Below are 14,851 nucleotides of genomic sequence, written 5' to 3'. Positions count from 1 at the left end.
CTCGTGATCCGCCCGTCTCGGCCTCCCAAAGTGCTGGGATTACAGGCTTGAGCCACCGCGCCCGGCCGAGTTGAATGAATTTTACAGTGGCCATCCAAATACCACCACCTAGATTTTGTCATTAGCATTTTACTATACTTGCTTTATCAAATATGTTTCCATTGATCCTTTCCTTCATCCTTCTATTCATCTTATAATTTTTTGTATTTTAAAGTAAGCTGCAGATATTCAAATGATTTCTAAAAATATAATCTGGTCATGTTAGAACTTGTTGGACTTTCAGTAATGCCCCCCTTCTCTAAAGGATAAAGCCTGAACTCCACGTTGGCATGCCTTCAGCCTAACCCCTGCCCGGACTTGCTTCCCATTTTTCACTCTAAAAAGCCCATATTGCCTAAAATTCGCCACTCACCACACTGTTTACATCTCCCTGATCCGCTTTCATTGTTCCTTTTTCTTAGCTTGTCTTCAGCCTTCCAGGGCCTCAAATGCCTCCTTCCCTGAAAGCTTTTCTTGATCCCCCCATTCTCTCCGACACTAGTTTATGCACCACACTATGAGCACATAGCAGTCCCCAGGGCATAGCTTGATCACTGCACTAATCTCCACAAATCAAGATGATCTGTTTATGTGTGTTTCTCACCTCTACTCCAATTGAGAGCTTCCTGAAAATTCAGGGATCCTGCTTTATTTGTCTATTGTCCTTGGCACCTAGAACAGTCTGACATGTGTGGGTGCTCCATAAATATTTGTTGAGTGAATGCATTACTGGCTTTGTCCTTTCTAAGAGCACCTCCTGCCTTTGTACTGGCTTCTCCCACACAACATGGGGCCAGGTCTTCAATGCAGATCCCAGAGGGTTAAGAAGGAAGCAAAGAACACTGAGTGTTATCCGTATTTTCCAGCCAAAGACCCCCCAGGAACATAATGGTCATTAAACATGCTGAGTTTATTACTCCTTGTACCAAGGAAGAACGTACCCCATGGGGAGTGAGGGACATCTCAATAAGAGTGTTAGGAAAAAAGCTGTGATAGGATTTGGGTTTTGGTTAGGTGATTTGGGGAAAAGTCTAAGAAAGTGGGGGTTTGCTCTAGATTAATGCTGCTAGAAAGCAGAGCATTCTGTGAATGAATATCCAAATAAATATTTTCTATAGGGAGGGAAGACTAAAATGAGGGGAAAACTATAATTGGTAAAGAGGTAGCAAACATTTCTGTTAGCCAAGAGAACGGGTGTTTGGTATTTTGTGGGTGGCACAGTGACCTTTTCTTGGGTCTGTGCTCAGAAAAACTTATGAAGCAACCTTACATTGTCTCATTTTATCAAGGTCTAAGAGTAAACTTGTCTGAGATTGGTATTCTGTAATATAGTATATGCCTAATAGGTGAATAACATGGTTTAGCGGTGTTAGGCCAACTTCTGAATGTCAGAGGCTGCTCTTTTTTTTTTTTTTTTTTCTTCTCAGGGTTTAGGTGGGGAATTGGGAAAAAGATGAATTAGTGGAGTTGGGGCATGTGTATATACGTGTGCAGAATCCTGTTCAATGCAAAAAACTTTTTTTTTTTTTTTTTTTGAGACAGAGTTTCCCTCTGTTGCCCAGGCTGGAGTGCAGTAGCACAATCTCAACTTACTGCAAGCTCCGCCTCCCAGGTTCACGCCATTCTCCTGCTTCAGCCTCCAGAGTAGCTGGGACTACAGGCGCCGGCCACCACACCTGGCTAATTTTTTGTATTTTTAGTAGAGACAGGGTTTCACCGTAGCCAGGATGGTCTTGATCTTCTGACCTCGTGATCCGCCTGCCTCGGCCTCCCAAAGTGCTGGGATTACAGGCTTGAGCCACCACTCCCAGCCACAAAACTTTTCAAATAGAGGGTCTGGAGTTTATTTCCAAGGTGTCCACCTCCCCAGTCCAGGCATATAATTCCAGGTCACAGTGCTGACACTTTCAGCCTCCACGGTCATGGAAGGGGACAGATGGCCCAGGTCCCTGGTGGCTCTGAGTTGTGGGGAGGGAGGAGCCAGTGGCCTTGGTTGGGACCTCTCTCAGGCTTCTACCTAGACATCCCTTGTTCTGCCAGGGCAAACACTCTGAAGCTTGTTTTCTTGGCTGGCTGTTTTTGTTTGTCATCCTGCCTGGTATCACAGCCTCCCGGTGACTCCCAAACCTACTCATTTGAGCCCTGAGGAAAACCTATTAGATAAGAATTCTTTGTTGGTTTTGTGACAGTGGCCTCTGACCAGACGGGTTCAGCTCCCTGGACCCCAAGGGCTTGTTGTCTCTGCTCCCTGCCTTCTGGGGTGATGATCTCACCCTTGCCCCCAGTTTCAGGGATCCAGTGACTCACTGCAGAATAAATCAACAGCATGGCAGATGCTTGGGCACCTGAGGTCTCTGAGGACACTCTCTAAGGATATGGGGCTGTGATAGTTTTTCATTCAGTCTGGTGCTTCTGTCTGACTGTTAGTGATTCCCCTTTCCTGATAAAGCCTTTAAGATTTCCTTCAAATCAGACAGCCCTGAAGTTGCTGCCTCCTGCCTTCATTATTCCTTTCTGCACAAGGCTGAATTGATTCTCTTCTGAAATGTTCCTCATCCCTGCCCTCCACACACATACTCACACAATGCATGGCTTGCTTTTTCATGGCCTCTTGTCTTGCGCTTCTCTTCCTTTTGGTTCAAATCTTCTTTTAAAAAAAAAAGAAAAAAAATTTTTTTTTAGATGAAGTCTTGCTCTGTTACTCAGGCTGGAGTGCAGTGGCGCATCTCAGCTCACTGCAACCTCAGCCTTCTGGGTTCAAGGGCTTCTCCTGCCTCAGCTTCTTAACTAGCTGGGATTACAGGTGCCCATCATCACATCCGGCCAATTTTTTGTACTTTTAATAGGGACAGCGTTCCGCCATGTTGGTCTGGCTGTTCTTAAACTCTTGACCTTGGGTGATCCGCCCACCTTGGCCTCCCAAAATGCTGGGATTACAGGCATAAGCCACCACGCCAGCCGAAAGTCTTTAGCTATGATCTTCCTGAATCCTAGTTTGATTTGATCCTTCAGGACATGTTTCTGTGTATTTACACATCTGTGTTTTATACACATGGAAGTGTGTGTGTGTGTGTGTATGTATTTTTGAAATAGCTATAAACCAGGGACAGTGGAAATAGTGAGGATATGTGTTTGTGGGACCAAGTGAGGTTGTGGTTATAAGAAAAAGTTATATCTTTCATCTAACAGAAAATCAGTAATAGATAACGCCTAAAATTAGAAGAGTAAATAGTAACAATATAATCCTTGTATTTACAGATTTGAAGGTGAATGCCAAAACAGCTAAAAGAGTTGAAAGTAGTGGAGATGGGGGTGAGGGCTGCCGTTTAAAAAAATTAACTCATCTACTTGTTTGACTTTTTATTTGCATGTATAACTGCGATTAAAATCCTGAAAATAATCTAATTGTGTTCTGTGTTCCTTTCCCCCGCCCCAACCAGCCATGTGAAGATCTGTCACCCACTCACTTCCTCAGCCCAATTTCTCACCCGTGCTTCCTCTCCCTCGACTCCATTTCCAGGGGCCAGCCTTGTCCACCCCCTCTGGTCTCTCCTACCTGACTGCTTTCCTCCTGTCTCCAATCTATTCTCCACCTGCAGACAGAACAATCTCTACAACCTGTGTCATCAGAGTGTGTTTCACTTCCACTTGAAAACTCTCTGAGACTTGCCTAATGTAACAGGATTGAGTTATGCCCTCAGTATGACAAGCTTCATATCCCTCTCAGCAGCAACCCCAGGCACGCAGCCTGCGCCAGGCTCAGACACGCCTCCTTCTCTTGGCTGCCCTGGCTCTGTACTCCCTTTAACCAAAACCCTTCCCCTGTATGTGTTTCTTTACTATGGATCACAATTTCTGCACTGACTTTTTCTTTTAACCATAATCTTATAGATCTTCTCATGTCAACCCAAATAGGTCATCTTCACTATTTTTAACTGTTACATGAATTCAATTACATAATGTATATAAAACCATTTTGCATGCCATCTGGCATATAGGAAGACTCAAATATATCTGTATCTCATTTAAGATTTAAGTTCCTATCACCGCAACATAATGGAGAAACACCCTTTGTCTCCTGTAACACTATAGTTGTAAGATTCCTCCTCAACTCTTATTACAGCTATGCATTGTGTCTTTTAAAAATACTCAGTATTTTTTTCATTGAGACAAGTCTTGCTATGTTGCCCAGGCTGGTCTCTCACTCATGGGCTTAGTAATCCTCCTGCCTCAGCCTCCCAAAGTGCTGGGATTATAGGCATGAGCCATCATGCCTTGCCCTATGCAATGGTTTTAAACAGATAATGAATTTAATTAATATCACTGTTCTTCCCATTATTTCTGTAACTTTTCCACCCAGCTCCCTACACATCCCTCTTTTGTGGATCTCAATTCCTTGGAGCTCTCCCACACACTCTGCTTGCTTGCTTTTCCCTGAAATGCCCTCTGCTGTCCCCTTCCGCCATCCACTGGGGAAGTAGTTCCCTTCTTCCTAGACATCCCCTGTGAAAACTTCTGTTAGCTGTTCTCTCCCAGAGGAGCCCTCAGCCTATGGGCAGCCCCGCCCCCCATCTGGTTTGCACCATTCATATCACTCCTTAACCAGAAGGTCAGTCTTTTGAAAACACGGTGTCTTAGTATCTTCAGTGCCTAGCATATTGCCTGGCACATAAAAAGTGCCCCATAAGTGTTAGTTGGATGAGAATTCTCAACCTCTAAATGTTTAATCTCATTTTTCTATTTAATATGCCACATACAGAAGCAGGTGCTCTGTGGTATAGAGGAGAATGTACATTCTTACTAGCTGTGTGATCTCGGGCAACTCACATCACCTCTCTGAGCCTCAGTTTCTTGATCTGTAAAATGGGGGTAATGATATCTATGATGAATGAATGATGAAATAAAATATATGAAGATGTTCCAAATATGTAAAAAGTATTACTATCACTCCTTTTTCAATCTCATATCAAACTTTCCATAGTTCTGACAAAATCCTCTCCCCAGGTCCAGCCCCTTCTGTAGGATCATGTCTCTCTCCCCCCGACTCCTGATCCTCATTTCTTTCTTTTTCTTTTTCTTTTTTTTGAGATGGAGTTTTGCTCTTGTTGCCCAGGCTGGAGTGCAATGGCGTGTTGGCTCACCACAACTTCCACCTCCCAGGTTCAAGCAATTCTCCTGCCTCAGCCTTACCGAGTAGCAGGAAATTACAGACATACGCCACCATGCCCGGCTAATTTTGCATTTTTAGTAGAGATGGGGTTTCTCCATGTTGGTCAGGCTGGTCTCGAACTCTTGACCTCAGGTGATTCGCCCGCCTTAGCCTCCCAAAGTGCTGTGATTACAGGCATGAGCCACCATGCCTGGCCTCCTCATTCCTTTCTGGTGCTGTTGTTTTGCCCTCCCATTCCCTTCCTCCAACTTTGTAGGCCTTGTTCTTGCCTAATTTCTCTTCAGTGTTCACTTCTCTGTAGCCTTTGCGTTTCTCCTTTCAGCATGGCTCTATCTTCACAGCTTTCTGGAAGCCATCCCAAGAGCTCTTATAGGTTCCTTTCCTCTGCTTCCTTGAAGCTCCTCCCTGCTTCTCCTGCCACATATGCCACCCAGGGGACAGGGGAGCCTCACATGGGCGTGGATAACTCTACCAAGCGCTGGCTTCAAGGACGCTCGCAAAGATGCCCAGAAATGGCAGACAAAAGTGTGCAAGATACTACCCTCTGTGGAGGGAGGGGCTGGATGAGGGGAGCCAGAGAGTCCGAGGCAGGTCCCGGGGCCAGTTTTCCTTCCAGAGATTCAGGGCAGGCAGGACAGAGCTGGAGGGGTGTGTTTGGGAGACGGGGGAGGTAACATCTGAGGCTCAGGAGGCAGTCAGAGGGAGTGGCTCCTGAACTAATTGGCAGGCTGGATGCCAGCAGCGTGCCGGTGATGTTTTGGCTACTGGTCACCAGAGGAGAGGAAGGAAGGAAGGGAGGGAGAGTCTGTCATGTGGACCAAGATGCAGAGGCACATGGGGACTGCTGTCGGCTGGCTCTCAGTCATCAGGCTTTTCTAGGTCACTCTGGGTTGCCTCCTCCCTTGCTGGGTTCCCCTGCTCTGCCTTGTGCTGCCTTGCATGCCCCTGGCTTGGTTTCTCTGGCTCACAGTCCACGACCCAGACACACTCTTCAAGTCTCTGTGTTCCTGGGAGTCAGTGCTCTAACACTGTTGGGGAAGAAGCACTTGAGTCCCAGCATGCAGGCTTTGACCTTTACCCTGCATGGCCCCCAGTTTCCTCCCTGTGACTGGAATGTGACACAAGCTCCTGGAGTAGTTAAGAAAGTAGTAAAATCTTTAATGATTTGAAAATTATAAAATTACAAAATTATTACTGTGTTAATATGAACTATCCTTGTTCTTTTTGTTTCTCCACCACTCCTAATTTCAGATATGCTTACATTGGGCTGCATAGTTCACAGCGCTGTTGCATGGCCCACAGGCCTCCTGGCTTCACATGTCCAACATGCCACCCTGGTCCTCCTGCCCAGGCCAGCTCCTCACAGTTCTTCCCACTACAGTCACTGGCAGCTCCATCCTCCCCGTGCTGGGGCCGAACGCATTAGAGCTTCCTGCCTCCTCCTTTGCTCTCACACTCCACAACCAATGCAGAAACTCACGCCCAGAAAGCAGTCCCTTCCCACCACCTCCAGTGCCTTCCAGGCTCACCTCACCCAGTACCGAAGAAAGTCCTGACAATGACAAGGCCCTGCACAGTCGGTCAGTCGCCTATCTGACTTCCTACTCCACACCCTCTGCTCCCTCTGGCTCTGCCACATGGCCTCATGTTAAATCTCAAACACATGAGCAGTTTCAGCACCACAGCCTTTGCCTCTGCCTTTCCTTTCATCTGGATGATCCTTCCTTCAGATAAGCACTTGATGACTTCTCTTACCACCTTCAAATCTTTGCTGAAATAGAATCTATTGAGATTGTAACTCTGTCTACTCCATCCAGCACTCCATCCAGCGTTGAGGAAGGCCCATCTCCCTAGGTGATATTTAAGGAGGAACCTGAGAGGTGAATAAGAGATCTTCATGCTCAGAGAGGAGAGAAAGGCATTCCAGGCACAGGTAACAGCTTTGCACCAACCTAGAGGCAAGAACAATTTGGGCTAATTTAAGCAAAGTTGACACATGATGAGTTGGGAGTAAAGATAGCGCAAGATCATAATGAAGACTTAGAGACTAGAGCAAGCAAAAACTTAAGTTTTAGTAGTGGAATAGGCAAGAGTGCAATGGGGGAAGATCCAGGGCCACTACTTGCTAATGGCATTCCCCGGAGTTGTATAAGGCAGTCATCCCAAAGAGAGAAAACTATGCTAGTATTTGTACCTTTCTTCCCAGCTTTATGTTGCTTCATGGTACCTACCATAGATTCCACTTATTTATTTGTTAATGAGCTGTTTTCCCCACTAGAGTTTAATTCCCATGAGGGCAGGTTCCTGTCTGTGTTGATCTCCACTGAGTCCCCATCTTTCAACACTGTATCTGGCACATAGTAGGTCCTTAATAAGTATTTTTGAATGAATAAATATAAATTACTTTTATCATCCCTAAAACAATTTTTTTTTGATATAAGTATAATTGTTTTCACTTTGTAGTCACAAAACTAACAAGAGTCAAGTCACATCTTGACACCCTACTATTTCTAAGTGGTGTCAATATTCCTTCATACTGTATAATTTCTTATCTGGTTTAGTCAAAATGGGCAAAGACTTTAGCTTTTTCAATTTTAAAATGAGGAGTTTGGACTAATGGATTGCCCATTTGCTGGAGGATGATGCCTGCTCCTTCCTCCAGGGCCTCCCTTGCTGCTCTAGTCCAAGTTCTTTTGCCTCTTCCAGCCTCACCTCTTCCAGGGGTCTGGACAACAGAGGTTAAATGGTTTAAAGGCCCACTGGGAGACTGTGAATCACAGAAGCACAGGAATCCTTTCCATGTCTAGCTGCCTACACTCCATCTATCTCCTCGCTGAGACTTTGAATCTGTTGAGGAAATAGGATGACTACAGAGCAGAAAGAAAGGACAGAGAATAAAAAAGAGAAAATGATGAAGGGGAAGGCAGGGAGGAAGGAGAGAAGGACAGAGCAAACAGGTCTCAGTGCATGTTAGGGAATATTCTGCAGAGAGGAGAAGCAGTTATTGTGGACTGTTAGTCCAACTGAAACAAAATATCTTATCACTTTGTCCTTACCCCCTGTCTTGTGATCCCATCTCAACATCCAAAGCTCATTGAGAATGTTGCCCATTTCTGTAACAGCTTTCCAATTACACAGTCATCCATTCCAGAAATTAGAAATTCATCCTTGATTTTCCCCTCCCTCATTGCCCAAAGGCCACTTCAATGTTTTTGTCAATTCTATCTATAAAATACACTTCAAATTGGCCTGCTCATTTTCAGCTCCACTGGATCCCACTATCTCAAGCCATCATCCTTTCTCACCTAAATTACTGGCATAGTTTTCTCTCTTTGGGATGACTGCCATATACAACTCTGGGAATGCCATTGGCAGGTAGTGACCCTGGGTCTCCCTCATTCCATTCCTCTTTATTCCACTACTAAAACTTAAGATCTCGCTTGCTCTAGTCTCTGCCTAAGTCTTCATTATTATTTTCTGCCATCTTTAGTCCCAACTCATGTGTCAACTTTGCTTAAATTAGCCCAAATTGTTCTTGCCTCTAGGTTGTTGCAAAGCTGTTACCAGTTCCTGGAATGCCCTTCTCTCTTCTCTGTGCATGACGATCTCTTATTCATCTCTCAGGTCTCCCCCTAAATATCACCTCAGAAGATGGGCCTTCCTCAAAGTCCCCCACCTAAATTAAGGACTTCTGCTCTCAGTCTCTGTGCTCGATATTTGTTAAAATGTCAGATTTATCAAATAAAAGTACAGGATGTCCATTTAAATCTGAATTTCAGATAAATAATAAACGATTATTTTGTGTAAGTATGCCCCATACAGTATTTGGAAGATATTTATACTAAAAAAATCATTGTTTATCTGAAATTCAAATTTAACTGGATGTTCTGCATTTTATCTGCCAACCCTACATATGTGGATTGACCTCACTTCCTTTCTATTGAAGAGATTGAAAAGTAAAAAACCATTTCTCAGAGTTTTTGGAGCTAGGATTCTGGACATGAATTAAGTCCTTCCAACTAAATGTATTTGTATGAGATTTGAAATGCAGAAGTGAGGTAGAGGCTATTTTCCTATAGAAGAGCATGGATGAGCCCCAATTAACATGAAATGTCCATGGGGGTAGGGCAGCTGGGCCAGTGGCCGCTATGCTAGCAATAGCTGCAGCACTACCGACTTATGGTGATTGACCTTGAAGCCAAGAATCCAGTTAGGACATCCTGACGGTTTTTTTTTTTTTTTTTTTTATGAGACGGAGTCTCGCTCTGTCGCCAGGTTGGAGTGCAGTGGCACGATCTTGGCTCACTGCAACCTCCACCTCCTGGGTTCAAGCAATTCTCCTGCCTCTGCCTCCTGAGTAGCTGAGACTACAGGCATGTGCCACCACGCCCAGCTAACTTTTGTATTTTTAGAAGAGATGGGATTTCATGTTGGCCAGAATAGGCTCGATCTCTTGACCTTGGGATCTGCCTGCCTCAGCCTCCCAGAGTGTTGGGATTACAGGCATGAGCCACTGCGCCCAGCCAATATTTTTTTCTTAATTGAAATAGGTGCCTAAAAGACAGGAAGGAACCTGCTCCTGCATTCTTGAGGGATGAGGATCAGAAAGTTTTCCCTACTTACACACCAGCTAGATCATCTCTCTGGGCATCAATTTTCTTATGCATATTGTAAGGGCTAGACTACACATTGTTAATGTTCCCTTCAACTCTAACATTCTACAAATCTATGATTCTTTGAAGTATTTAATAGAGGTGGGAGCCAGAATAAAATTAGCTACACTTGGTGCACTTACTAGCGATCCTTGTACGGGATAATAAATAACTTGTTTGGAAGACTATTCTCCCTGATGGGGAAGTGGACATGGAAATGAGATTATCATCTTGAATGTAAATAATGTGAAAGGGGATGGGAATTAGAAAAGAAAACTGAGAGAAAAGACTACTAGGACAAAATGAGCTTCAAAATACGTCAATCATGCTGAGTGTGGTAGCTTATGCCTATTATCTCAGCTGTTTGGGAGCTGAGGCCAAGGTGGGGGATTGATTGAAGCCAGGAGCTTGAGACCAGCCTGGGCAACGCAGCCAGAACCCATCTCTCCAATCAATCAATCAATTAATCAATCAATCAATTAGACCATGTAAATATCACACTTACAGCTCCTCAGTGTCATTCCACTGCTCTTAGAACAAAGATCAACTCCTTATCCTAGTCCCTAAGGTCCTACACAGCTTGGCTCTTAGTACCTCTCCAATCTCACATCAAACCATTGTCATTACACTTCATGCGTTCAAGATCTTTCCCACTTCAGGGCCTTTGCATCTGCTGTTGTTGCTCCTCCCCAACTCTTCTCACTGCTGGCTCCCTCTCATCACCTTCTCAGAGGAGCTTTTTCTAACATCCTATTAAAAGTAGTGCACACCTCCTCCAGTTAATTCCTCTTACATTACCCACTTTGTATTCCTCAAAGCACTGATCACAATCTATAATTATCTTGTTAATTTATTTATTTACTTGCTTATTGTTGGCCTTTTTTAGTGGAATCTAAATTACCAGAGGACAAGGGATTATGACTGGCTTGTTCTCCACTGTTCCTAACTCCTAGAACAATGCATGGTACATAGTAGGTGCTTAGTAAATAGTTGTTGAATGATTAAATGAATGGACGAATGAATGCACAGCTCTTAAAAGGAAACTGCTGGCCAGGTGCGGTGGCTCACACCTGAAATCCCAGCATTTTGGGAGGCTGAGGCAGGCAGATCACCTGAGGTCCAGAGTTCGAGACCAGCCTGGCAAACATGACAAAACCCCATCTCTATTAAAAATACAAAAATTAGCTGGGTGTGATGGCACGTGCCTGTAGTCCCAGCTACTTGGGAGGCTGAGGCAGGAGAATCGCTTGAACTCGGGAGGCAGAGGTTGCAGTGAGCTGAGATCATGCCACTACACTCCAGCCTGGTGACAGAGCGAGACTCTGTCTCAAACAAACAAACAAACGAACAAACTGGAAGCTGCTAAGGGCTTGGTGAACAAGAAGGCCTTGAGAAAATGAGAAGACAAATAGTGAACGTTTAAGGGAGAATTTAAATGATGGATAGAAATATTAGTGACATTGACAAGTGTGTTGTTAGAACGAAAGAGAATAAGTGAGCACCTAGGATGAACTTGAAGGATGGGCAACATTTCAGAGAAACTGTCAGCCCTAAGCAGAGATTTAAAGGGAGAGAAAGAAAGGAGGCTTCCAGGAGGGACAGAAAAGAGAAAGTAAAGTCTCAAAATAAAGAAATTAATATTTAAGGAAAACAATACAGACTTTGGAGCCAGCAGGTTTGAATTTCAGTCCTAGCTCTGCCTCTTGCCGACTGTTTGAGCCTAGTCAAATCCCTTACCATGCCAGAATCCCAGAGGCCCCACTGTAAAACGGCTGGACTTGGCCTTACAGCTGTTCAAGGGTTAAATGAGAGAATGGACTATGAAGGTGGCATTTCTATAATATAGTCATGTATTTGAGTATCAAGATTGATTGGATTAATCTGGCTGGATCTTCTTCCTCTATCCCTGCCTCAAGCCACTCCTCCTAAAACTGCCTCCCACATCAGGGCAAGTTTTACTCAGAGTCCTTGGAGTAGTTGCATAGAAAAATTGCTCTGGTCTAATAGAATTTCCAGTTATGTTAAAGCATAGTGTAAACATCCAAGTCCTTAAAAAAATGAGTCATTATAGAAACAATCAAGATTGAAGAAAATATTTGGGAAGGGCATAGTGAGTGGGAATTGAGAAAGAAATATGGTCTCCTTCATTTGGATTTCTTACCTCCTAGGCCTTCTTTTCCCAATCCAGTTTTCTCCCCAGAGATGCTTCACATTCTTTGTTCAGGCCTTTTCACTTCTCTTCCACTCCACTCAACACAACCTTCCTTTCTTTTACAGGTCACCTCCTCCTGGAAGACTTCCTGAAATGACTCCCAATTGTCCTTCAAGCTGTCAACAGAATCCTCACTCACTCTTCTCCCCTCACTGCCCTTTAAATTTGGTAATGACAGATTTAGGTTGATGACGGATACACTTCATCTGCCTTATTACACACCCCAATTCAGTAATGCTAAATTTTGTTGATGATGGATACACTTTACCTGGCTTATCACACTTCCTAAGGGCAGGAACCATGACTGTCCTGTGCTCAGTCTCCCAAACTCCTCCTCATACTTATCTCTCCCTCTTGAAAGCTTCTAAAGACTTGTGGGGCTTTTAAAAGCATGAGGATGTTGCTAATTTGGAGGAGAGAAACTGAAGGATAAACAAAAGGATAGAAGGAAAAAAATGAAGAGAAGGAAAAGAAGGGATGGGTCAAGGCCTGTCCCACCTCTAACATTCCCTAGTGCCATGCATGGGTATCGAGCTGTCACGCTCCACAACACCACAAGTAGGAGTCCTGGAAGGAGTTGGAAAGGGGTGGGAACAGTTTTGGGAGGCACCTATGTTAAGGAAGGAAGATGTGGATCCTAGCAGAGAGACAGGATCCCGTCATGGTCAACTGGAACAAGTCAAGCAAAGCCGACATACATAAAATCACATCCACCCTTCTGGCTCTCTGGAAATAGAATGAACTCGGGGGTGATTAGAGGATCAAGGGTAGAGTGGTTAGGGATTCTGGAAAGGGAGGGAGAAGGTGTCCTGGAACCATTAGGTATGAACTCATTGTAACCAGGACGTAAAGGCTGAGCTGATGCTTTGTTAGCAGGAATCCTCACCATCTGGTTATGGAAGGTAAATGACAACTAGTCATGAGCTTCCTAGCCAGACTAAGCACCATATGTCTTATATCACATGAGTGTTTCCCAGCACTGTGCCTGGAATCTGCCAGTGAGGCATGACTATTGGTTGAGAAGGATAAGAAGGTCTAAGCAGAGTCAATCAAATGACCCTCTCAGATTGTAAATGAGCAATTCAACAGCTGGGCCTAAGTTTATTAAGATATACTGTGTGCCAGGTGCTATTCTAGGTGCAGGGAAAGCAGCAACGAACATAAAGGTTAAGTCCCTGTTCACTTACCTTCTATTGGGCAGAGACAGATCAAAAGTTCATAAATAGATCATTGCAGATAGTAATAAATACCATGGAGATAATAAATATGGGTAAATATATAGTGAATGCCTTTGAGATAGACCACTTGAGATACAGATGGTAAAAGAAGTCCTCTCTGAATGTTACGTTTGGGTTGAGACATGAGTGAGAAAATGGAGAAAGCCATGTGAGGCTCTGGAGGAGCAGGGGCCCAAGTGGAGGGAAGAGCGAGTGCAAAGGCAGTACAGCTGCAGCAGCAGTGGCATGCTCAGGGAACAACAAATAGGAAGCACTGCAGCCAGGGCACAAGAAGCAAAATGGAGTGACAGGTCCACATGAACATCCACCGTTCAAGACCATGGTTCCCCTGTTAGCTAAACCCTGGAACCATCTGGAAAGCTTTTAAAAGTACTGATACCTGGGACCCATCTCCAGAGTGTCCGTTTAATTGGTCTGAGGTGTCACTTGGGCATCAGGAGTTTTAAAGTTTCCCAGATAATTCTAATGTGCAACCGAAGCTGTTAACCGCTGACAAGCCCATGAGGGCCATGGCTAGGCACTTTGATGACAATTGAGGTTCTTGAGGAGTCTCAGAGATATTCCTCCAGTACTTCAAGCCCAGATCCAAAAAGATCCTGGGAGGCCTTGGAGTTGGGGATAAACCAGGACAATGAAGGAAAAGAGATAACAGGAGACTGAAAGAAAGGTCAAGAGAGGCAGAGACATCCAGAAAATATGACAAATTGGAAGGTGCAACAACACAGAAGTGCAAATAGACTCAGAGAGCCAGAGACTGGAGGAGAAAAAGCAATCTTGTGTATTAGTTTCCTATTGATACTGTAAAAAATTACCACAAACTTAGGGGCTTGAAACAATACACATTTGTTACTTTATTATTCTGTAGTTTAGAGTCTGAAATGAGTCTTACTAGGCAAAAATCAAGGTGTCCACAATGCTTGGTTCCTTCTGAACGGTCTGCTAGAGAATCTATTCCCTCGTCTTTTGCAGCTTCCAGAGGTCACTCACTTCCTTAGCTTGTGACTTCCTGCCTCAGTCTCCAAAGCCAGCAATGTCAGGCGATCACTTCTCATGCTGCTGTCTCTCTATGCTACCTATCATAGCATAGAAGTGCATCTTTTACAAAATAGATTGCAGTCACAACTGTAGTCTTATGCTTGGATTTCTGTGTGTTTTATGAGCACTGAGCTGGGAGGGTTGTTCCAAGATGAATGTACGTGTGTTTGTTTGTGTAGGTTTATCAGGGTGTCATATTTGAGTGTCTCCCTGATAAGTATGGGGGAGGGGGAAGAAGGGTGCCTGGAGGGGGTGCCTAATAAAGTCCTGCTGCTCCATAAAGACTTACCTCTGTTATACTCTTGTTCTTTGAATAATAAAACTAATGATAGAGTATCTGTCTCTTTGCCTGTTTTCTTTGAGCATGTCCATCTGTTCCTAAATAATACTGGACATTTATCCCAGTGATATTTAATGTGTATGAGGCTATTCATACACATTATATTTAGCTGTGATGTTTGTATTACGTGAATGCTTCTGTCCGCAGTTTGGGCATTTGGACATT

Source organism: Piliocolobus tephrosceles, chromosome 5 (genome assembly GCF_002776525.5).
Source record: "Piliocolobus tephrosceles isolate RC106 chromosome 5, ASM277652v3, whole genome shotgun sequence".
Classification (NCBI taxonomy): domain Eukaryota; kingdom Metazoa; phylum Chordata; class Mammalia; order Primates; family Cercopithecidae; genus Piliocolobus; species Piliocolobus tephrosceles.
This window is presented reverse-complemented; position numbering follows the sequence as displayed.